Source organism: Capra hircus, unplaced genomic scaffold (assembly GCF_001704415.2).
Source record: "Capra hircus breed San Clemente unplaced genomic scaffold, ASM170441v1, whole genome shotgun sequence".
Lineage (NCBI taxonomy): Eukaryota > Metazoa > Chordata > Mammalia > Artiodactyla > Bovidae > Capra > Capra hircus.
In genome coordinates, this window is record NW_017189723.1 from 9,767 (window position 1) to 34,639 (window position 24,873).

Sequence of the window (24,873 nt, forward strand, 5' to 3'; positions counted from 1 at the left end):
CATGTTTACTAAGGGGATGAGGACAGCTGGGAGTGGAGCGAGTGGTTACCAAGATTTGGGTGAGAGCATTTCAGGCAGAAGTAAGACCAAGTGCCCTGAGGTGGAAGTGGACACTGTGTGTTCAAGGAACAACAATAGGGTGTGTGTCGCTGGACATGGTGGGAAAGCAGAGAGAGAGAAAGAGATCAGGGGTACACCAAAGATCCCAAAGCACCAGATCAGCCAGAGCATAGCAGGCTTTTGCTTTTATTGGAGTGAGAAGAGATCCACTGGAGGGTTTGAACAGAGGGGCATGCCACGATCTGACTGACATTTCATTGATTTATTTGACCTCTCCACGCTGCATGTGGGACCTTATTTTCCCATCCAGGGATCAAACCTGTGCCCCCTGCAACAGAAGAATGGACGCTGAACCACTGGATCACCAGCGAAGTCCTTGTCTTAAGTTTTATGAAGACCACTTCAGCTGTAGAGTTGAGAATAGAGTCTAAGGTTGTAAACGGTGGATGGCAGGAGATAAGTGAGAAGACTACTGTGGTTGGCCAGGCAGGAGATGAAAGTCACTCAGATTAGGATGGTAGTAATGGAGGTGGCTTCCCCAGTGGCTCAGTGATAAAGGATCTGCCTGCAATGCAGGAGACTCAGGAGACCCAGGTTTGATCCCTGGGTCAGTAAGATCCCCTGGAGGAGGGCACGGCAACCCACTCCAGTATCCTTGCTTGAAGAATCCCAGACAGAGGAGCCTGGCTGGCTACAGTCTATTGGGCTGCAAAGAGTCAGACATGACTGAAGTGACTTAGCACGGGACAGCAGAATGGGGGTGACAAGAAAGGGTAAAATTACAGGTATATTGTGAAGGTTCAGCCAAAAGTATATGCTGAAGGGTCAAGACAAGGTGTGTGTGAGACAGAGAGAGGTGATAGAACCAAGTCTTTGGTTTCTGGCCTGAGCAAACATTGAGTGGTGATGTCATTTACAGAGACGAGGAATTCTGGGAAACAAGCAGGTTGGGGGATGAAAATCAAGAGACCTGGTTAAATGTGAGATATGCAAGGGGAGACATGATTCAGTTGGGCATAGCATTTGCAAGTTTAGAGATATTTGTGTTGGAGATATGCCTGTGGGAGTCATCAGCATATACGTGGTCATGAGATGAGGGGAGATCAGGAGGAAAGGGAGCATAGAGTTTGGGGGAGTTGGCAGCAGGGAAGATGCGGACATCCTCTTCTGATTCCTATTTTTTCAGTGAAATCAGAAGAAAGATCATTTGCTGAGAGGGACATGGTAGAGAAGAAACTGGAGGTTTGAGGAGAGGGGAGACAGTGTGAAATATCTATGTGTGATGTTGTATTTTATATAACATTTCTAGGTGTTTGTTTTGGAACAGAGTTTTGTGTCATTCAAGGAGCAGTTTGCTGTGGTAGTTCACTTTTACAGAAAGGAAAAGGTCATTTTAAAAGACATGTAGTTACTTCTAATCATCCTATCCTTGGCAGCATAGAAAAAAGAAACAATCAGAAATCAAAAATGTTTCTTACAGATTTCCAGTTGCCATGAGGAAGCAGGGTGGGAGAGGGAAGTATTGGGAGTTTGGGATTAGCTAATGCAAACTATTATATATACCATGAATACACAACAAGGTCCTACTGCATAGCACAAAAAGCCATTTTCAGCATCCCATCATAAATTGTGGGGAAAGAATATGAAAAAATATATGTGTGTGTGTATACTGAATCACTTTACTATACAGTAGAAATCTGTGTACAACAAATCTTTAAATTTTTAACATTTGCACCCCTCCAAATATTCCTGAGAAGTTCAGTCTTGTTGTCACTTGACATCTGCATGTCCTCATATTTCAGCAGTGTATCTTGGGGAACCATAGCTTCGGTCACTTGATGTACCACTAATTGCACAAAATACACGTAATGTGTTGCTCATCCAGGGAGAGTGCATCGGGTCTTCTTGTATTATCTAAAATGAAAGAAATGGCATGTTTATCACAAAGCAAAATAGCCATGGCCAAAAAAAGTATGTGTACACAAAATCACAGGCATATTCCAACTTATCACTGACATTTAGCTATTTAAAATGATGTAAAGCAGAAGGAGCAAAGAAAATCATTACCGACTCAAGTCTTCAAAGCTGTATTACAAAGGCAGGGTATTAAAAAAGCAGAAAAGATCTGGTTACTCATTAAGAAAAATGAAAGGTTGTAAAATGTAAAATTCAACAGAAAGTGAGAGGTAATAAAATGTTTAAAAATGTTTTTTAATAGATGGTCAGAAAAGAGCCTCAACAGTGAACTTTTTGATATGAGTTTGTAGATCATCCTCTAAGAGTGGTTCTCAAGTTCCCTTGGGGGCTATTCAATATGCAGATACCAATGCCCCTTTCCTGGAGACTTGGGAAATAATGTTAAGTGAAGAGAAAATAAGGCAATATTTCCAAATATACACCACAATTATGTTAACTAATTGATGCAAAAAATTTTTAATGAAGAACTTCACAAATGTATTAATAATTTTATAACCTACAAGCATAGAAACATATATATTCATAATCATATAGACATTTTAAAAATTATCCATTTTGTGTGATCAAAGGTAACAGATATCTCATGCATGGATTAGATGAAAGAATAGCATACCAACCTCTTTACTGAACAATCCCCAAGCTCAAAAGCTAAAAGCTTTTGAGCTTTCAAGACTAGGTTCTCAAGTTAGCTTTGAAACTTCAGTAGGAAGCCTGCAAATGGCTTCTGGTGGCAGTAATGGGTCATATCATTTGTATTGCTACAAATCACGTCTTTATTATAAAGTCCATAATAGAAGATTTTCCTCTTTTAAAAGCTTGACGTTTTTTGATATAGTGTAACAGATTACACTGAAAAGGGCCAAGGAACATCCAAGGCCATATCTTTTTGTCGAGTCATCATTTATGGAGCTAAACAGATAATTGAGATTTCAATGCACAGCTATATTTTATCTTATTTTATGTTATTATAGTTACCTTTGGGAAAAAATAAATCTCAAATTTTGTGACTGAAAATAGTTATTTTATAAGGGACTGTATTTGGAAATATTGATTTATAAAACTTCACTAAAACTCAACATTTGCCTAAACTAAAGTACACCTAAATATGATACATCATGACTGTACAGCTTTCATAAATATAAACCAATAGAAAGCAAGATTTTCTTGGTTAGCTATAAATATATTATATATAATACATAAGATAGAAGAATGCATAACATATAATATATAATATCAAGGGTCTAAAATTTGGTCTCTAGAACGAAATATAATAGTCACGGTTTATAGAAATTAAATGAGAAAGACAGGTGCTGATTCATAAAACCCAAGTTTGGGGTGTTAAAAAAGAGACAAGGAACTTCCCTGGTGGTCCAGAGGATGGGACTCTATGCTCAGGGGACTAGTGGGATCAGCCCCTGCTTGGGGAGCTGGATCCCACATGCCACAGCTAAGACATGGTGCAGCCAAATACATTTTTAAAAAGAGAGAGAGAGAGACAAGAGGTCCAAAATGGAGTCACTTGTGCTAAACCCACATCACCTGAGTTATAATATATTAATTGTAGTTTTGGCCTTTTCCAGGTAGGTAATCTTAACTAGTCAGAAAAGTACATATATCACTTTCAAGTCTGGAGTTTCCTGGTCAGCACTAGTGAGGTAATCCAACTGACAGACACTTGCTGTGCTCCAGAGGAAGGTGACCTTGCCTGAAACAATCAGGTCTCTTTTAGAATAACTTCCTTGACCTGACTCCTTCTACCTGTAAAAGGCTTCCATTTTCTATGGCTCTTCAGAGCTCCTTTCAGTATGCTACATGGGATCCTGCTGGACTCGTGAATCACTGAATAAAGCCAAAAGCTTTAAAACTGACTCACCTGACTCTGAATAAAAAGCAGAGACATTACTTTGCTGACAAAGGTCCATATAGTCAAAGCTATGGTTTTTCCAGCGTTGGACCAAAAAGAAGGCTAAGTGCCCAAGAATCGACACTTTCAAACTGTGGTGTTCGAGAAGACTCTTGAGAATCTCTCGGACTGCAAGGAGATCCAACCAGTCCATCCTAAAGGAAATCAGTCCTGAATATTCACTGGAAGGACTGATTCTGAAGCTGACACTCCAATACTTTGGCTATCTGATGCAAAGAACTGACTCACTGGAAAAAGCCCTGATGCTGGGAAAGATTGAAGGCAGGAGGAGAAGGGGGTGACAGAGGATGAAATGGTTGGATAGCATCACTGAATACGTGGACATGTGTTTGAGCAAACTCCAGGAGGTGGTGAATGACAGGGAAGCCTGGTGTGTTGCAGTCCATGGGGTTGCAAAGAGTTGGACATGACTGAGCAACTGAACAACCACAGTTGAATTTTGTTTTTTAACAAGGAAAAAAGAACTGTATAGAAAACTCTAAATAACTTGATCATCATAATAGCAGTAAATTGAATAATTTGCTTTCAATATGAATAATTTAGAGTTCACAGCTAGGTCATACAGTTGCATGCAAATTCTATAACTGTAATAGATATTGGTTTAAAATGCTATAATTGTTTCATATTTTTGTAAAGGAGGAGTTTTGCTGTTTTTTCCCATGGACAATGGAGAACAGAACCCCGTAAACTGGACAGTTTCTAGGAACAAATTATGTAGCCTATTTGATTAAAGTATTCCCCAGATGGCTCAGATAGTAAGGAATTCACCTACAATGCAGGAGACCTGAGTTTGATCCCTGGGTTCAGAAGATCCCCTGGAGAAGGAAATGGCAACCCACTCCAGTATTCTTGCCTGGAGAATTCCACAGACAAAAGAGCCTGGTGAGCTACAGTCCATGGGGTCACAAAGGGTCGGACATGACTGAGTGAGTAACACTTCAACATACCCCAGAAGAGTGAGGGTGAACAGAGGCATGTCCCCACTGTACTCAGGGGCTGAACCTGAGCTACAGACAATAAAGGAAGTGGAATGATTCCCTGCCTGCCTAGTCCTGATCACCGGACTGCTTTGGCAAGGAGACAAAAAAGGACCTCTGAAAACTGAGCTGCAAAGGTATGCCTTGGGACGGTTTACACTCACGCCTAAGTGGGCTAACAGAAGTCAAGATGACAAAAAGAGGAAACAGATCACGGATCCAGACTCCTCAGGCCGGCGAGAGTCCCTGTCACGAGAACAGGAGAGGAGGCTGGGATGATTCAATCACTGAAAGATGGGATGATGAGAGTCTAGCTGCCTGGCTTCTCCATGCTGAGAAGATGACCATGGTCAGAGAATGGGACTCCTGGTCACGCAGTGCAACTTTGGACTAACTGTAATAGATTTCCCATAGTCCTTTCTAACAGAAAGCATACAAGATACCATGAAAAAGAGAGCTTGGAGTCAACTAGCTCTTGTTTTCCTTGAAATCTCTTCTGCCCCACCCACCATTACACTGCAGTCCTTTGGCACTAACCATGGTCAGTCTATTTGTAAGGACACCCTCCATGTGATGGTCTCACCCAGGGGAGTGTCTTCAGGCAAGCAGTGAAATGCTCATACCAGGACAGAGGACATTCTCCTTTCTGGAACCAGCAATAAGAAAGAATGTGTTCTCTAAAGGGCTGTAGTGATCGTTGTTTCTTTTAAGGGGTCTGAATTTCATAAAAAATTGAGAGTCTGAAGAGTTTCTGAAGCAAATATTGATCTTATTGGATGTTTTCCTTTTTAAGGAAAGCAAAGAGACATTAGGTAAGCTCAATAGGGCTCATGCATTGAGGAACCGGACCATCAGGCCATGACTTTTACATCTGTGGTGAAGATGTTAAAATAGTCGAGTGACAATCCATGTACAGAATGGTTGTAAACACAGATTTCAGGAGCCTAATATAGGAATGACATTTACCAGGATAATTCAGGAGTACTCTGGTTTTAAAGTAAGTATGATGATGATGAAGTTGCTCAGTCATGTCCGACTCTTTGCAACCCCATGGACTGTAGCCCACCAGGCTCCTTGGTCCATGGGATTTTCCAGGCATGAACACTGGAGTGGGTTGCCATTTCCTTCTCCAGGGGATCTTCCCAACCTAGGGATCGGACCCAGGTCTCCCACATTGTAGGCAGACGCTTTACCATCTGTGCTACCAGGGAACTTAAGGTAAGTAGATCTATAAAAGTCTTAACTATTAATCATGACATACTTTGTCTGTCAGTGCTGAGCAGATCTTTGCTTCTATATGTTTCGCATTGTGGACTATATAACTTAGTTAGTTATAACTGACATTAACAGTCAAACATTAGAATGCCAAGTATTATGAAACAAGAGTTTTGCAGGCTGTATGGGTATTAAGACAATTCCTGAGTTTTGGAATCCGCTCAGGATCTCTCCTAAATGATCATACAGTTGTCCCTGAGTATCCCCAGAGGATTAGTTCAGGACCACTGTGCCCCTTCCCCCATGGATATTAAACTCTGAAGATGCTCAAGTTCCTTATATAAAATCACACAGTATTTGCATATAACTTTTGCATATCCTCCCCTGTACTTTAAAATCATCTCTAGCTAATGTATAATAGCTAATGCAATGTAAATGTTGTGTAAATAGCTACCTACATGCAGGAAATACAAGTTTTGCTTTTTTGGAACTTTCTGGAAATTTTTTTCAAATATTTTCAATCTACAGTTGGTTGAATCCCTGGATGTGGAAGCTGCAATTATGGAAGGGCAACTGTAACTAGTTTCTTATAGCTAAAACAGGGATATTCATTTAGGGATCTGGCTACTGAGCCAATCATTTCACTTCTCTAGGACTCTTCTTGAGAGACTCTTAGCCATGCTCACAGTAGATCAACTCAGACTTGCACAGCTACTCACTTCCAATGGCATGGTGGTGCAAAGATCAAAATAGTTTACTACCTGAACAACTGCTAAAGCAACTGTCAGTAATTGCTTCAAATCTGATTTGCAGTGTAGAACAAGATGGCATAGGAGTAGGTGGACGTGGAGTACATCTCTCTCCATGGATACATCAGGACTACCCATTCAGACACAGAAGTGCTTGCCGAACACCAGCTGAGAGCAGACGGGAGCCCCCGACCACTGGAAAAGAGTATATAGAACCATGCAAACACTCGGTAGGACAAAGGAACTAGGGGGAAAAGCAGGAGTGTTACTAGGACTGGACCTGCCCTCGGTGGGTGCTGGAACTGAAGCAGGGGTCCAATCCCCACACTGGGGCAATCGTCTGGGTCAGAGGAGAAACATTTGAGGCTGAGAGTGAAACAGCTGATCTGTGGCAGCCTAAATGGAGTGAGAATCAGACAGCCCTTGCCACAGCCATACATACCCCGGACAGGGAAACAGGTCCCCTGCAAGGCACAGCAGCTGGAAGCTGGAGCACCAGATTGTGGAGCAATTCCAGGGTGAGGGCTGCTGTTGACTGTGGCAAGAACGACCTAGGAGACGTGAGGGAGGAAATTGTGGTGGAAAGTGCCTGTGGCAGAAAGCCAGGCAGCCATGGAAGCAAGACGATACTGCCGGAGCCATCACCATAGCCTCTCTCTCCCCACAGGCCAGCACTGGCAGCTGAACAGTAGAGAGGCTGACCCATCAAACCCCTGACTGCACTGAACTACAGAGCAGGACCCCATCCAGGGTGTTCCTCGAAGTGACTGATGCGCTCAACTACAGAGTAGGACCGCCAGCTAGCGGGGCCTCTCTCTGTGCCTGACACGATGAACAACAGTGAAGGACCCCAGGCAAGGGAGATCGCTAAGCGCCTGAATGTGTGGAGCTACAGAGAAACACTAGCCAAAGAGATCTTCTGATCGCCAGCTACCAGAGGCTCAAAACAGATTCTGATAGGGCAGTAACTCCTACAGCGGAGGCAGTCCGTATCCCTGAACACTTGGTGCCACCATGGTTCCTGTGACCCAAGCAGCTGCGCCACCTTCATGCTCAACCCTCACTGGGGCAGAGCTGCCACAGGCAAAAAAAAAAAAAAAAATCTTGCATCTATTGACATGGCGTTGCTTTGGTCGTGTCCCACTCTGCACCCCTGTGGACTGTGGATTGCCAGGCATCTCTGTCAGGGGGGTTCTCCAGGCAAGAATATTGCAGTGTATTGGCCAATATTTGTTGCCATACCCTTCTGAAGGTGAAGTCGCTCAGTCGTGTCCCACTCTTTGCAACTCTTCCCAACTCTTTGGACTGTAGCCTTCCAGGCTCCTCCGCCCATGGGATTTTCCAGGCAAGATTACTGGAGTGAGTTGCCATTCCCTTCTCCAGGAGATCTTCCCGACCCAGGGATTGAACCCCGGTCTCCCGCACTGTAGGCAGACGATACAGGGTGTAGGCAGATGCTATACCCTTCTAGAGCACTGTATTTATTGTTGCCTTAGCTTCCAACTATTCTGAGCGCTCGGTGCTGCCAGAAACCCTGTGACCCAAGCAGCTGTACCACCTCCGCTGCTGGCCCTCACTGGGGCAGAACCAAGACCTCTAGGGCAGCCTCAGGAACAATCCAAGTGGACGATCCATGTACAAAGGTGGAAATAAACCACAACTGAAACCCAGGGGCAGTGTGGCTAAGAAAGAAGACCCAAAACCTTCCCACCAGCTGTACAAGCTGCAGATTAAATCCACACGATCAACTAGACAGACTCTGTGTCTATGGGAGATATAAAAGGACACTGAGAGCGCCCACAAAAGAAAATGCACTATTTCCTATAGCTGTGTACATTGGAGGCAAGAACTCACAGGAGTAGGACCAGATTAGAGTCTGAGTTGCCCCCACAGCAGGCCCAGAGACCAGCACAGTGTTGGAAGGCACCCCAGGAGGGCGAGGTGGACTGTGACTCCCAGCGATGGAAAGGACACTGACAGCAGTGACTCAGGAAAAATATTTACTCTTCTTATATTTTGCCTTGTTCTGCGGTTTCTTTTGGAATTTTTTTTTCTTTTTTTTTCCTCTGTATTGTAGTTGTTGATTTTATTAGCACTATGAAATACAATTAAGCTTTTGATGGTTTTCTTCTCAGTCACACTTTTTATTGTTGCTATAAATATCTGCCTCTACATTGGCCTTTTGCAGTTTTGTGGAGTTTTCCATTCTTTTTTTTAATCCCTTTTTAAAATTTTAATTTAAAAAGTTTAAACATTATTATATTTTTCTACATTTGTTAATTTGCTTGCGTTTCCTACTTTACTTTTCCTCTTGCAGTTAATCTTTAATGAATATAAACTTTCCTTATCTACCTTTATTTAACTTTGCATATCTATTCTTTCTTTTCTTTATTTCCTTTCCTCTCAACATGTTTATTAGTTTTGTTTTCATTGCTTTACTCCCCACATGGCACATTGCTTTAGTTTTGTTTTTAGTTTGTGCTTTAGTTAGTTTGATCTTAACTGGCAGATATCATTTTCAGTTCCTTTTGTTCACTAGGTCAATCTATTGTACTTTATTTTTGTTGGACTGTTTTGATTTTGTTTATAGGTGTATATGTGTATGTGTCTGGGCTCCCTCTGCCCACAATGCGGGAGATCTGGGTTCAGTCCCTGGGTCGGGAAGATCCCCTGGAGGAGGAAATGGCAACCCAACCCAGTATTCTTGCCTGGAGAATCCCATGGATGGAGGAGCCTGGTGGGCTACAGTCCATGGGGTCGCAAACACTTGGAGAAGACTGAGCAACTTCACTTCTTCTTCTTCTATGTGTATGTGTATATTCCATTAGCTTAATTATTATTTGTCTGATTTTGAAACTGCCATTTGTCTGGGGTTCATCTTTGGTTTCTCCTGTTTGGGTATTTATTTTAATCTCACTTAATGCCATAACAAACCACTTGTGGAATCTTTGTTCCTGGCCAGAGATCAAGCCCTGAGCCTTTGGAATGGGAGCACTGACTCCAAGACCCTAGATTACCAGAGAATTCCTAACACTAGAGAGTATCAAATAGAGAGAACTCTCACAAAAGAAACCACTTGAATACAAGACCCAGCATCACCCAACCACCAGTAGTACCCAGTGCAAGATGCCTCATCCAAACAACAAAGACAAAAATACAAACCCAGTCATCAACAGACAAGATTACCACCTCACTAGCCCTGCCCAACAGAGGAAAAAAAAACTCAGAATAAATCTCACCCTACAGGAAGCTTACACAATCCACTGGACCAACCTTAGGAGGGCAGAAACCAAAAGGAAGAAAGAGTTCAACCCTGAAGCCTGGGAAAAGGAGACCTCAAACACAATAACTTTAAGAAATAATGAAAAGGCAGAGAAATACTACACAAATGAAGGAACAAACTAGAAACACAGAAGTCCAAATAAATGAAGAAGAAATAGGCAAACTACCTGAAAAAGAATTCAGAATGATGATAGTAAAGATGATCAAAAACCTTGAAAACAGAATGGAGAAAACACAAGAATCAATTAACAAAGACCTAGAAGAATTAAAGAATAAATATACAGAGACAAACAATACAATTACTGAAATTAAAAATACTCTAGAAGGAATCAATAGCAGGATATCTGAAGCAGAAGAATGGATGAGTGAGCTGGAAGATAAAATGGTGTAAATAACTGCTGAAAGCACAATAAAGTAAAAAGAATGAAAAGAACTGAGGAAAGTCTCAGAGACCTCTGGGACAATATTAAACACACCAGTATTCGAATTATAGGGGACCTAGAAGAAGAGAAAAAGAAAGGGTATGAGATCACACATTTCCTCACTACTTAAATACCATTAGAAGGTAACTTAAACGTTATAAAGGGAACCAATAATTTTTTAGAGGGACATTATTTGGTGAATATTTTGGTTTCACTTAAGAAGACAATGGAGTTAAAAAAAATAGTGGTCTGAACTGAAAAATACAAAGCACTTACCTAAACATGTCTTTCAACTCATTTACTTTTTTGGGTGGATACTTGCTAGTTTGACTGTCATTTAAGACAGCTCTGGCATATGCTAATGGACCTGCATTTACCTAAATTACAAAAGGAGAAAAATGAGAGTTGTCAGAATGTAATTAAAAAGTAATTTTTGCATTTCTCTTTTTAAAAAGAATACTATATTAAAGATCCATACCTGAGAAACATATTTTCTATCTTAATATAAATTTATTTGAAAAAGATTAACTAAAGCAAATCATCTGCAAAATTTATACTCTAACAAGGTAGTTAACACTTTCTGCTATCTAAATATAGGACTTGGCTCTAGTCAGAGGGATTTACGTTAAAGCTCTCTGACATAACACAAAATTTATAGAAACTGAACATAATGTCTTTATTAAATTAATAAAAAATGTAGAGGTTTTTGCACCCAGTCAGAGTATAAGACAATTACAATTAGTGCTTGTTCTGTGCCCTTATGAAAGCAAGAGGAACAACAAGAAACATTTACTACACGGTTAGCAACCAACATACCTGCACTCAAACACAGCCCTGCAATTTAAGTTGGAGCTGAATCATGTCCACGTCAGCAGAAGAGCAAAGCTTTTGCAGCTCTGCAGCTTTATTTTATCCGTGGCAACATCAATTGGCTTTAAATGAATCTGCTGTTCATAGTTTATAGAAATCCTCTTCTTCACATATGGAAATGAGTTTGAGGCTATGAAAGATTAAGATTGACAGATGAGTTTGTAAGATAGTAAATCAAACAGCCAAATTTAAAAAAATCTATTGTGCTTAATTCTCCTCATATTTTCTCTGGAAAATCCCTTAGAGACCAAATAGGTCCCTTATTACTTCAGGACTGAAGGAGAAATTCTCTCTGAGACGACTCAGACTAAGCATGAACTACCTAATTACATATGGCAAAGGAATGGTTTATAACATAGCATGTTTGTGTGAGTGAGTGACTGAACAGCAGGACAATAAACGATTAAAATTTCAATTACATTTTCCTGCTGACCAGCTGCTGCTTGTGTGTGTCAAAAAAGATCATGTCAAACAAAGAAGTTATGCCAAGTCCTACTTACTAGTCAAGACTGTACGGCCTTTGCACTGTTCCTCCATACAACTTTGCTTTTTGCCTGACAATGTATAAGGAGCCTCAAAAACAAATCTGTTGATATTATGGTTTCTTTCAAACTCAGTTTTTGTTTCTGTGAGTTCTTTATCATCAAAGTAGGGCTTCACATAAGTGACTTGGATATGAGCATATTTGGGGTCAAACTCTTTGACATTTACCTAGAAAGTAAGAAAGTTTTGTTTTTTATTCAACAGAAGGGAAAATGGGGAACAGGTAAGCTACTAACACCTCTGAGATCAACTGAGGAACAGTCATTGAATATACTGTGAGATGAATACACACTTGGAAGAGGTCTTTGCTCTTTCTTCAAGGATTATTTCCTTCTGATTATTAAGAAGTTACAGAAGCCTATTTGGAGATTATAGAAATGTAGACAGAAAAAACTGCAATGCTACCACTCAGCAATGACCATCATTTACATTCTCATATATTTCCTTGTAATCTTTTCTTCTATGCATATGTATTTATTTACAAACCAGAGATCATGCTGAGCATTGCTTTATCATTTGCTTTTTTTAAAAATTTACTTTTATTTGCTTTTATGTTACATTCAATTTCTTTTTTTAAATCTTTATGTATTTTTATTTTTTAAATTTTTTAAATATCAATTTATTTATTTTAATTGGAGGTTAATTTCTTTACAATACTGTACTGGTTTTGCCATGCACTGACTTGAATCCACCACGGTTGTACATGTGTTCCCCATATATTAAAATGGCTAACTGCACATTTGAATTCCACCTCAAAAAATACCTATTACAGAGAGGATTCTCAGAAGATGGCAGAGCACCAGACATCTATCTCCTTATAGAGACAATAGTTACACCATCATTACCTATCTGATGGAACAATTTTGGAACTCTGGAGTCTGTTGAAGACTTGCAACTTCCAGGGGAAGATTTGGACAGAAAATTACCTTAATTTTCAGTTTGTTCAGTTTTAACTCTGGGCACAATGGCAGCAACCCGTACCTCATCCCTGAGGTACTACGGCAGATAGCTGTGTGCATATTCCTAGAACAGCTTGTAGGAGCCAGGATGAACAAAGACCCTGTCTTCCAAATATTGTGAATCTGTGCTATGACTGCTGACTGCTGCTTCTGATCACAGGGGGACAGTCAAGGAGGCTGTGGCCATTTTTATACCACCTCTTCCCTTTGTTGCAATGCCCTCCCCCTCTGCCTAAAGTGATTTTCAGGGGATTTAACAGACCAGCACTTTTCCTCTCCTCTTCTCTTCATCTTCCTCTCCATCACCTCTTAGGAGCTGGACATCCAATACTAGACTGTTCAAAGGTAACTGCATAAATGAGGGTGACTAGAAAGTCACTGCGCATGCTCAGGGGAAGGCACAGGCTCAGAAAAGACTAGAGAAGACCCCAAATTTACACCTCAGGCTGATTCTTGGGAGAGACACAGCTTACAACAATTAAAAACAAAAACAAAACCCAGGAAACTCTGGGACAGGGACAGAATCTGATTTCCAGAGAGATCACAATATTTAATTCAATGTCCAGTTTTCAACAACAAAAAAATTGCAAGGCATACAAAGAAATAGGAAAGTATGGCCCATTCAAAACAGAAGAAAAACCCAATAGACATCATGGAAAAAAGTGATAGCAGATCCCCTAGAAAAAGAGATTAAAACAACAGTATTCATGATCAAACAACTAAAAGAAGTTGTGGGAAAAGTCAAGGAAATTATGTATCAACAAAATGCCGGTATCAATAAAGAGCTAGAAAATCTAAAAGGAAACCCAGACCTTTTTTTTCAGAGTTGAAAAATACAATAACTGAATTGAAACCACCAGAGGGATTCAAAGACACATTTCAGCAGTGTAGCCAATGTGAAGATAAGACAATGTCAATGATGGATCAGAGGAACACAAAGGAAAAAAATTGAAGAGGACAGAGGCTATGGAACCTGAGGAAAATCATCCAGCAGGTGAACATGCACACTATGGGAGTCTTTGAAGGAGAAAAGAGAGAGAAAGGGGCAGGGAGATTATCTGAAGAAATAATGGGTGAAAACTCAAATCTTACGAAAGACACAAAACTCAACAAACTCCAAGCAGGGTAACTCAAACAGATCCATGCTGAGACTTATTGAAATCAAATGTCAAAAGTCAAAGCCAAAGAGAGAATTTTTTTCTTTTTTTAAAAATTAATGTTTTTTAATTGAAGGCTAATTACTTTACTATGGCAAAGAGAGAATTTTGCAAGAAGTGAGAGAGAAAGACTTGTCACATACAAGGGATCCTGAGTAAGAGTGTTGGATTTCTCATCAAAACTTTGGAGGTCAGGAGGCAGTGGACTTTAAAGAAAAAACAAATCTATTAACCAAGAATTCTATATCTGGCAAAGCTGTCCTTAATAGTGAGGGAGAAATTAAGACATTCCCAGATAAAGAAAAGCTGAAGGAGTTCATTAACACTCAGTTCACGTCAGTTACTCAGTCGTGTCCTAACCTTTGCGACCCCATGGAATGCACCATGCCAGGCCCCCTGTTCCTCACCAACTCCCGGAGTTTGCTCAAACTTATGTCCACTTATGGAGTCGGTAACGCCATCCAACCATCTCATCCTTTGTCATCCCCTTCTCCTCCTGCCTTCAATCTTTCCCAGCATCAGGACCTTTGCCAATGAGTCAATTCTTCGCATCAGGTGGCCAAAGTATTGCAGTTTTGGCTTCAGCATCCGTCCTTCCAATGAATATTCAGGGTTGTTTTCCTTTAGGATGGACTGATTGGATCTACTTGCAGTCCAAGGGACTCTCAAGAGTCTTCTCCAGCACCACAGTTCAAAAGCATCAATTGTTCTGTGCTCAGCTTTCTTTATAGTCCAACTCTCAAATCCATACACGACTACTGGAAAAACCATAGCTTTGACTAGATGGACCTTTGTCAGCAAAGTAATGTCTCTGCTTTTTAATATGCTGTCTAGGTTGGTCATAGATTTTCTTCCAGTGAGGAAGCATCTTTTAATATCATGGGTGCAGTCACCATCTGCAGTGATTTTGGTGCCCAGGAAAATGAAGCCTGTCACTGTTTCCATTGTTTTCCCATCAATTTGCCATGAAGTAGTGGAACGGGATGCCATGATCTTCATTCTTTGAATGCTGAGTTTTAAGCCAGCTTTTACACCACTAGGCTTGCCCCATATGAAACACCAGAGGGAGTCCTGCTGGTCACAATGAAAGAACATCAGACAGTAATTCAAACCTGTATGAAGGTCTCGGTAAAGGTAAATCCATGGGTAATTATAAAATCTAGTATTATCATAACAATAGCAACATATTTCTCTTTTTTGATTGCCACATGATTTAAGAGACTTTACATTAAAATATTGTTAGTCTACAGAACTCTCCTGGTGGTCCACTTGTTAAGAATCCTCCATCCATTGCAGGGGACGTGGGTTCAATCACTGGTAGGGGAACTACGATCTCGCTGCAGGACGACTAAGCCAGGGCACCACAACTAAAATAGCCCCTGTACCACAACTACTGAACCCATGTACTCTAGAGCCCACGCTCTGCAACAAAAGAAGCAATACACTGCATTAACAGAATGAAGGAAAAGAAAAACACGATCATCTCAAACAATGCAGAAAATGCATTTGGCAAAATTAACACCTTTTCATGATGAAAACACTCAACAAACTAGGAATACAAGGAAATGACTACAATCTGACCAAGGGCCACTGTGGAAAACCCATAGCAAACACTGTATTCAATCCTGTGACAAGGGATAGAAATTTTCTTAGCAGCTTTTAAAACTTCTCCAAAAAGCTTATATTCAAAAATTCTTTCTTTTCTTTCCCATTAAATATCTAGATTTCTCCAGAGAAACCTAAGGAAATAGTTGAAGATAATTATCTGCTTAAGACAAAACATAGAAAAGAAATTAAAAAAGAGATCAAGACTGATTTTAACCTTATAAAAATAAAGTATATGGTAAAACATTCAAGCAGTACATGAGGGTACACTTGAAAAATAAATGTTTTTCTTCTCTGTAAGACTCTAGTCTATCTCCTTAGGGATAACTGTTAACACTTTTGTATCATTCCATCTATGGCTGATTCATACTGAGGTATAGCAAAAAAAAAAAAAAACCCACAATATTGTAAAGTAATTATCCACCTATTAAAATAAGTAAATTAAAAAACAACTTTGTATCATTCCAGAAATTTCCTAAGCAGACACAAGTGAGTGTATGTAAATATCAGTTTTCACAAATGTAATCATCCTGCCCATAATGTCTACATCTCACCTTTTTCTCTCAAGAATGTATCTTGGTTGGTTCGTATCAATACTTATACATTTTTTAAGTAGTTTACCTATATCCATTGTGAGGGTAGTACCATTTCCTTAACAGTATGGACACAGATTGTTTCCAGGTTTTTGTTATATAAACTTTATAGCAATAAACATCTTAAATGTACATCTTTGTGCACATTTACAAGATAAAATCTTAAATGCAAAATTATTGGGTCCAACAAAACATACATTTAAAATACTGGAAAATATTGCCCACTGTACTTTAAATTGTTTGTGTCCTTAAGCAGATTTTGTTCTTTGGCAAGTAAAAGAGTGTTTTAAATTTTAACTTCACATATTAACAAAGAAGAAGGATTTTAAAAGTAGCAACTGCTTCTTTTCTCTGTTGCCTATGAAGAGTGACTGAAATATTGTGTTTACAAAGAGGGTCAGGAGTCCAGCTGCCTGATGGTGGTTTCTCATTAGTGCTTGTTGGCCAGGTTTTCAGAGGCAGCATAATGTAGAAAACTGCATGTTTTTCTGCAACCCTGGCTTTCTAATAACTTTCCATTTGTAGTATCAGTAGTGTGGTAGCAAGCCTAAAACTTGCTGGCTACAAAAGAGAAATTTCTCTATGGTCTTAATTCGATAAAACAACACAGAAGACGGAAACTGATAAGCAGCAGAGCGGTTTTGCCAAATATTCATGAATTCTGGGCCTGTCAGTATACCTACTTTTTAAACGTCCAAGGCATATGTTCAAGGTAAAATCATCTCCATAAGTTGTAGCTAAATTTACAAAGTGAAGAGATCATTTTCATGGTAGAAAATGAAGTGTCTTTACCATCGCCAAGGGCTTTTCACTCTGGCAATGCTGCAAGTGTTTTGCAGAGCACCATGCACATCACAGTCACGCGGTACATATTTCTGGGGCCTGCAGATCTTGCACTGTATTAAAGGTCTTTCCTACCTTAAAAATCAGCTCTCATCCTGAACATGCCCATGGTGACTAAGGACAATCAGTCATTCCCATTGTGCTCTTCCGCAATTCTGTCTATCTGGAACTATGCGTTTCTAAGAAACAGCCTCTCTTGCTGGAACCTTTCTCATCCTTGCCTTGGCAGGATCTAGTGGGATGGATCATCTTTAGATCAAGGCATCTCTCCTAAACCTACATCACTGCAAATATAACTACTGAACTAAGGCTATCTTAAGAGTGAAAGGTGTGTCATAAGATCATTTTTATTTTAAAAATCACATTTATTTATTTTTATTTTTGGCTGCATTTGATCTTCTTTGCTGTGGTGTGTGGGCTTTCTCTAGTTGTCGTGAGCTGGGAGTACTCTCTAGTTGTGGTGTCCGGGATCCAGAGCACAGGCACAGTAGCTTGTTGCACAGGTTTAGGTTCCCCACAGCATGTGGAATCCTCCTGGACCAGGGATCAAACCTGTGTCTCCATCATTGGCAGGCAAACTCTTGCCCACTGGACCACCAGAGAATCCCACCTGAGATGTTTTTAATCATAAAGTATGAAATTGACACTCATGCGGCACAACATTAACAATAATGGCTAACTTCTATTGAGCATGGTAGTTTCTATGTTATTATCAAATGCCTTCCTATATATCAGGAACTCTAATCACTTTCCATACACTGAATAATTTAATCCCTACAACTATCAAGGATGTACACTGTCACCCTGCTTATTTAACTTATATGCAGAGTACATCATGCAAAATGTCAGACTGGATGAAGCACAAGCTGGAATGAAGATTGCCAGGAGAAATATCAATAACCTCAGATATGCAGAGGACACCACCCTTATGACAGACAGTGAAGAGGAACTAAAGAGCTCTTGATGAAAGCGAAAGAGGAAAGTGATAAAGTTGGCTTAAAACTCAATATTCAAAAAATGAAGATCATGGCATCCTGTCCCACTACTTCACGGCAAATTGATGGGAAAACAATGGAAAGAGTGACAGGCTTTATTTTCTTGGGCTCCAAAATCACTGCAGATGGTGACTGCAGCCATGAAATTAAAAGATGCTTGCTCCACTGGAAGAAAAGTTATGACCAACCTAGACAGCATATTAAAAAGCAGAGACATTACTTTGCTAACAAAGGTCCATTTGGTCAAATCTATGGTTTTTCCAGTAGTCATGTATAGATGTGAGAGTTGGACTATAAAGAAAGCTGAGCACAGAACAGTTGATGCTTTTGAACTGTGGTGCTGGAGAAGACTCTTGAGAGTCCCTTGGACTGCAAGGAGATCCAATCAGTCCATGCTAAAGGAAATCAACCCTGAATATTCATTGGAAGGACTGATGCTGAAGCTGAAACTCCAAATCTTTGGCCACCTGATGCGAAGAACTGACTCACTGGCAAAGGCCCTGATGCTGGGAAAGATTGAAGGCAGGAGGAGAAGGGGATAACAATGGATGAGATTCTTGAATGGCAGCACCAACTCAATGGACATGAGCTTGAGCAAGCTCCGGGAATTGGTGAGGAACAAGGAAGCCTGGCGTGGTGCACTCCGTGGGGTCGCAAAGAGTAGGTCAGGACTGAGCTGAACTGAATTCATGCAACAACTCTATGAGGAAGGCACTATTATTAAGTTAATTTTACTAACGAGAACAATGAGGCCCAGGGAGGTTAAGTATATTCCCCATGGTCACACAGCTAGTAAATGGCAGAGAATGGAGATCTGAATCCTTCTCTCTGATTCCAAAGCCCCTGTCCTTTCTTTTAGGATCTGGAAAGACTCTCTTTCCCATGCCTCTCCTCCACCAGTTAAAAAAGGAAAAAATCAGAAGCAATGTGCCACATCTGAAGCTAATAAATACTGATTTCAAAATGCAGGGCAAGTTACCTTGTCTGAATCCTGAATTATTTTGACATTCTCTGTACCAAATTTTTCACCATAAAGTTTAACAAGTCTCAGGGACACCTCTGAGAGGCCTGTGAGCTCTTTATAGATGTACTCCTTTCCATCCCCTTCTTCAAAAAAAGACTATTATAAAGTTAAACATACAGTACTTTACAAGCATTATAAGCAAATGCAGCATTTAGAGAACATCTACTAAGTAATCAGAAATAATGTAGTTGAAATACATTTTAAACAATAGTTCTAAAAGCCACATGCATATATTGTAGCTGAAATAAATGAGAACTTTCAAACTAACCGTCATATGAGCATATCATTGGCCTGAAGGTTTTTACACTTGATTTTTCATCACTTACATACTTACCTGATTTTTATTTGAAAACTTTCAGTACTGGATATTAAATAAACACATAAGAAGGCTGACTGAAACTGAAACTGAAGGAAACGTTCAAATCTTATATGCTGTGCTCTGCCCTCGTGGACTAAATATGGAAACCAAAGTGAACATTACATGAGAAAAGGGTCACACCTGCTGTTGGGACAGGTGCTTTACCCAGACAGAACCTAGAACCAGACTGCTGCTATGGTAACCTAATAATTCAAGGTGAATGTTTAAAGAGGAAAGCAACTTGATGAACTACAGTATACTTACTGGGCCATAAAAGGCAACTCTGAAGAAGGTGCCTAAAAGTCTTTTCTTTGCGTGCATAACCTCCAAAATTTTTGTGTAAGCTCCATGAAGAGTTCTATAAACTTAAGTTTCTGAAAATATGAGAATTAACAAATTAGCTTTATTTTTTGGTTAGTTATGAAATGTCTACAATAAATGCATAAGGGGAAAAAAGTAATACCATTTCCTTTTCAAAATGGTTTTGGTGGGTCACTCGTACTCCCTTCTCCCATGGTCACAGAAAAAATGCCTTAACAACTTTAGGTGAGAGGGTAGAGCTTAAAATGGTCAAATAACACTGTAATTCTAAATATCATGCTTCATGTCATTCATATCTCAATGTCAGCATATACATTAAAAGTACTGTGTTATTTACTACTTTTTTCTTATGTCTGAATTGTTGTAACTGAAAAGGAAGCAAAATGCTTTGCTTGAGCCCTAAGGTGGAAACATGGAAATAAACGATCATGCAAACTTTAAGAGAGGAAAGTAAAATGCAGACACAAAAATAACAGCAAAAGCCTGAGTGGAGGAATGCTTTTATAACAAGCTCACAGACACTTCCAAAAATATATTCTTCTACACACTCAGAAAAGGGAATGTACTATGCAAAGAACATTATCTTGCTATGTGAAAAGACACCATACAGACCAGGAGAAAATATTTGCAAATTACATATCTGATGCTTTCTTATCCAAAAAATATAAGGAAACTCTCATAGTTCAACAACAAAATGACAAACAACCCAATTTAAAAGTGAGCAAAGGACTTGAATAGACATCTCTCCAGAGACTATATGAAAACGGCCAACAAAGACATGAAAGCTGTTCAAAATCGTGAGTCATTAAGGAAACAGAAAGCAAAACCACAGTGTGACACCATTTCACATGCACTAGGATGCCACATTCACTAGGTTCTAAGAAAAAGCCCCAAACACAAGTGCCAATCAGAGGTGCTGGTGGGAAGGTAAAAGGGACAACAATTTGGTGGTTTCTCAAAGTTAACAGAATTACTCTGTGACTCAGCAATTCCCCTCTTAGGTATTTATCCAAGGTAAACAAAACCATGCCCCACACAGAAACTTGCTCATAACTGTTTACAACAAGACTGTTTATAATAGCCAAAATGTGGAAACAACCCAAACATACAAACAAATTTTGGGCATAGCCATATCATGGAATATCATTCAGCCATGAAAAAGGAATGAAGTTCTGATCTAAGTTACAACTTGAATGAACCTCTAAATATTATGCTAAGTAAAAGAAGCCACACACAAAAGGTCACATCTGGCATTCATCTTTTTTATGACACGTCCAGAACAGGCAAATCCATAGACGGAAAGCAGATTAGTGGTCACCAGTGGGGTGAGGGAGGGGGTGAAGAGTGATTCCTGGAAGGAGACGGAGATTTTCCTGGGAAGATAAAAATGTTTTGAAACTAGAAACAGGTGGTTGGAGCATAATATTAAGACTGCGCTAAATGCTACTGAACTGCAAACTAGAAAATGGTTCATTGTACGCTGGTGAATTTCATTTCAGTGCTAAAAGGGCAGACCGGAAGCAGATGTTCTTTCTTTCACATTCTTTCCATACTATCTTCTGCAGTTGAAGCCAATTTGAGGGAAGTGTTCCTCCCTTTATGGCTACTGTGGCTGCACACTTTTCAGCCATCCCATAAAGAACACTGAAGAATTACTTCATCCCATGCAGGATGCTTCAGAATCTATTCAGATGCTTGCCTCTCTACAAGGAAATAGGAGTCGTTCCCCAATAGAAACTACTGTTTCCTTTAATGTGTAGGGAAGATATATTTTTCTTTTTTCCCTATTAGTCAAGTGAGTAGCAAAATGTTCTCTGGGTTTCTAATAACCTGGTCTTCAACTTAAGAGTAAGAGAGTAGGTACTTTGGCACTTTTACAAAGGTTCTTAGGAGGCAATGCTTGACAGAAAGAGCAATGCCAATTCTTGTCTTGTCTCATAAGCTATGTTTGTCATCAGCAGGACAGAGATTTAATTACTTAACTCATTTTAATATAATCACTTGAAATCCACTATGATTTTTCAGCATGTCCCCTATGAACAGCAAAAGCAGGGCAAAGACTAGGAAGACCCAGAACCCAGGAAGAAACAGTGAGTTTGATAAGAGCCAATTTGGAGAAAGAGATTAGAAACGCTACAACAGATGACATTAAATGTATTTTTTCCACTCTGGGACCCTTCAACAATGGAAGGCTACTTGCTACATATGTTTAAGGATAAAGTTGCTTTGCTTTTAAAAATGGCTTGAGTCTTAAATCACCCCTTTCCAGGCATAGCAGGGGTAGACAGTTTTGATATAGACTCAGATTCTTGAATATAAATAGTCCTGTTGAGTGCTGGTGGCAACAGCTATACTACTGTTCTTTAGTAATTCCCCTTGATCAAAGATTTATGTAGCAGACAAAACTGGAAAAGCTCCTCATAAAAGGGTAATTCCTAGTAAATTATTATCTCCACTACTAGTCATCTGTTAGCACCTTAGTCTCACCATCAAATTGGCAAAGCCATAGAATTACACCCTATATCTCTTCCCAGACATCATGGAAATCCAGGAACTTTTTGTTTTTAGTGAGGACAACATGGATTATTCTCTGCCATGAAGTGGAGAAGGGGAGATTGTTAGTAAAAATGCTGTAGGAACAACTGGCATAATGTTAATTCCAATATATATTTAAACATTGCATCCTTAATTTCATTTGGTTTTTCCAGTGGTCATGATATGGATGCGAGAGTTGGACTGTGAAGAAAGCTGAGTGCTGAAGAATTGATGCTTTTGAACTGTGGTGTTGGAGAAGACTCTTGAGGGTCCCTTGGACTGCAAAGAGATCCAACCAGTCCATTCTGAAGGAGATTAGCCCTGGGATTTTCTTTGGAAGGACTGATGCTAAAGCTGAAACTTCCCGTACTTTGGCCACCTCATACGAAAGTGTTGACTCATTGGAAAAGACTCTGATGCTGGGAGGGATTTGAGGGCAGGAGGCAGAAGGGGACGACCGAGGATGAGATGGCTGGATGGCATCACTGACTCGATGGACGTGAGTCTGAAGTGAACTCTGGGTGTTGTGATGTGGCAGGGGAGGCCTGCGTGTGCTGCGATTCATGGGGTCACAAAGAGTCGGACACGACTGAAGCGACTGAACTGAACTGAACGTGAACTGAAGGAAGGACTGTAATTTTAGGACATTTCAGCGTTTTTTAAAGATAGCAACTTAAGACCAAAATAAAATATATAGGCTGACATGGTACAAACACTATCAGGTAACATACTCTCAAACTTCGACGATTCTCATAAATTGGAATGATCAACTTGGAAATTTCAGAAATTACTTTGTAACGCTCTGCTTTCCATAAGCCATCCACACAATGTTCCAGCAACTCCAGCAAAACTTCCTGCATTGAGAAAAAAATGTAATGAGGAATTAGAGATAATTTTAGAGCTCTGGGCAAATGTAGTTTGAACTATTTTCAAATGAATAAAAAACAGAATGTACTACATTTAAGGAAATGTACAGAAGGAGTATTGTTGTGGTGACTATATTTTCTAAATGACATACTCAAAGTATTTGGTATTGAAACCACATTCTTAAAAGTATGAAATGAGTATTGACAATAGTAAACTACTATTTACTTTGTTTTGCATATAATCAAGATGTAATCCATAGTTACAAATGGTTAACACTGTTGAGAAGTATTTTCCAAACTGAGGATATTAAATGTCTAGCACGGTAAATACCACTAAGCCTATTAAAGGTCCATGATTTTTGCCTTTCTACTAAAATTATATTTACCACACAGTTAATAGAGTCTTAAGGGAATTTCACAATTTTCAAGCTGCCTACATCAGTGACATCAGTGTTCATTAAATGATGTGAATTTTGGTCAACAATGCTTCCTTCCTAACTGTTGGTTTCTAAAAACTAGTGGAGAATGATAACATAATACCTCAAGATAGAGATCTCTTTGCCATAATAACAGCTTCTATAAAAACAACCATGATCTCATGTTCTCAACAATGAAAGGGATGATTGCCAATTACTCATACTATCCATAAGTCTGAACAGTTTGTTTCTATCTTAAAGAGATGAATTTCAGACCTATAGAAGTGACTGCTACAATGGCTCTTCAAGTATGTCCTGTAGTCAATTCTGAATTCATCTTTTTTCTAAACTAGCTCTTTCCCTTGCATTTCCTACCTAGCCAGGGGTCATATCCTATAGACTCTGAACTAGAAAACTAAAAGCAATTTTGACTTTACTCTTTGTTGTAAGTTGAACTGTGTCCCTCACAAAGATATGCTGAAGCCCTAACTCCCACTGCCTCCAAATGTAACCTTATTTGGAAATAGGGTCACTGGTGATAACGATGAGTGAAGTTGATGTCATACTTGAGTGTCTTACTTGCAGCAGTGATTTACTGGGTGAGCCTTACTCCAAAAGGACAGAGACAAACAGGGAGAGCACCATGTGACTACAGAGGCAGTGACTGGAGTAATGTCTCTCGAGCCAAGGAAATCCAAGACCAGCAGCCACCATCAGAGCTAGGAGGAGGCAAGGAAGGCTGCTACCCAGAGTCTCAGAGGGAACAGGGCCCTGCTGACACCTTGATTTCCAACCTCTGCACTCTAGAACTGTGAGACAATAAAGTTCTATTGTCTTAAATCACCCAGTTTGTGTACGTTGTTATGGCAACTCTGGGAAACGAATACACCCTCAGTCTTGACTCATCCTCTAATCAGTTCATCATCAAGTTCTGCCACTTTCACTTCCCAAATATTTCTCAAATCTGACCCTTCCTCTCCATTTCTACACTCATTTCTAAGGTTCAAGATGTCATTATTGTTTTCTAACAGATCTTCCTGCCTCCAGCCTTGGCATTTTCAAATCTATCCTCCACAAATCTGCCAGAGGGTTTTGATTAAAATCCAAACCAGACTACATCCCTCTTCCCTTGTAATCTCATGGCTCCCCATCATTTTGCAGAACTAAGGACAAATTCCTTCA

At 39.8% G+C, this 24,873-nt stretch overlaps 1 long non-coding RNA gene across 4 annotated transcripts; it reads right to left on the reverse strand.

The window, feature by feature from the left end:
• Window positions 1-1,722: 1,722 nt before the first annotated feature.
• LOC108634648 lies at window positions 1,723-23,290 on the reverse strand. 4 transcript variants are annotated; one of them, XR_001917671.1, is made up of 5 exons: window positions 23,201-23,290; window positions 11,977-12,187; window positions 11,423-11,606; window positions 10,883-10,983; window positions 1,723-1,974 (listed from the first exon to the last, which is right to left on the reverse strand). It is a non-coding gene; the product is annotated as an uncharacterized LOC108634648 (long non-coding RNA). The 4 variants fall into 4 exon arrangements; XR_001917669.1 differs by lacking the exon at window positions 23,201-23,290 and adding an exon at window positions 19,818-20,008; XR_001917672.1 differs by lacking the exon at window positions 11,977-12,187.
• Window positions 23,291-24,873: the final 1,583 nt, after the last annotated feature.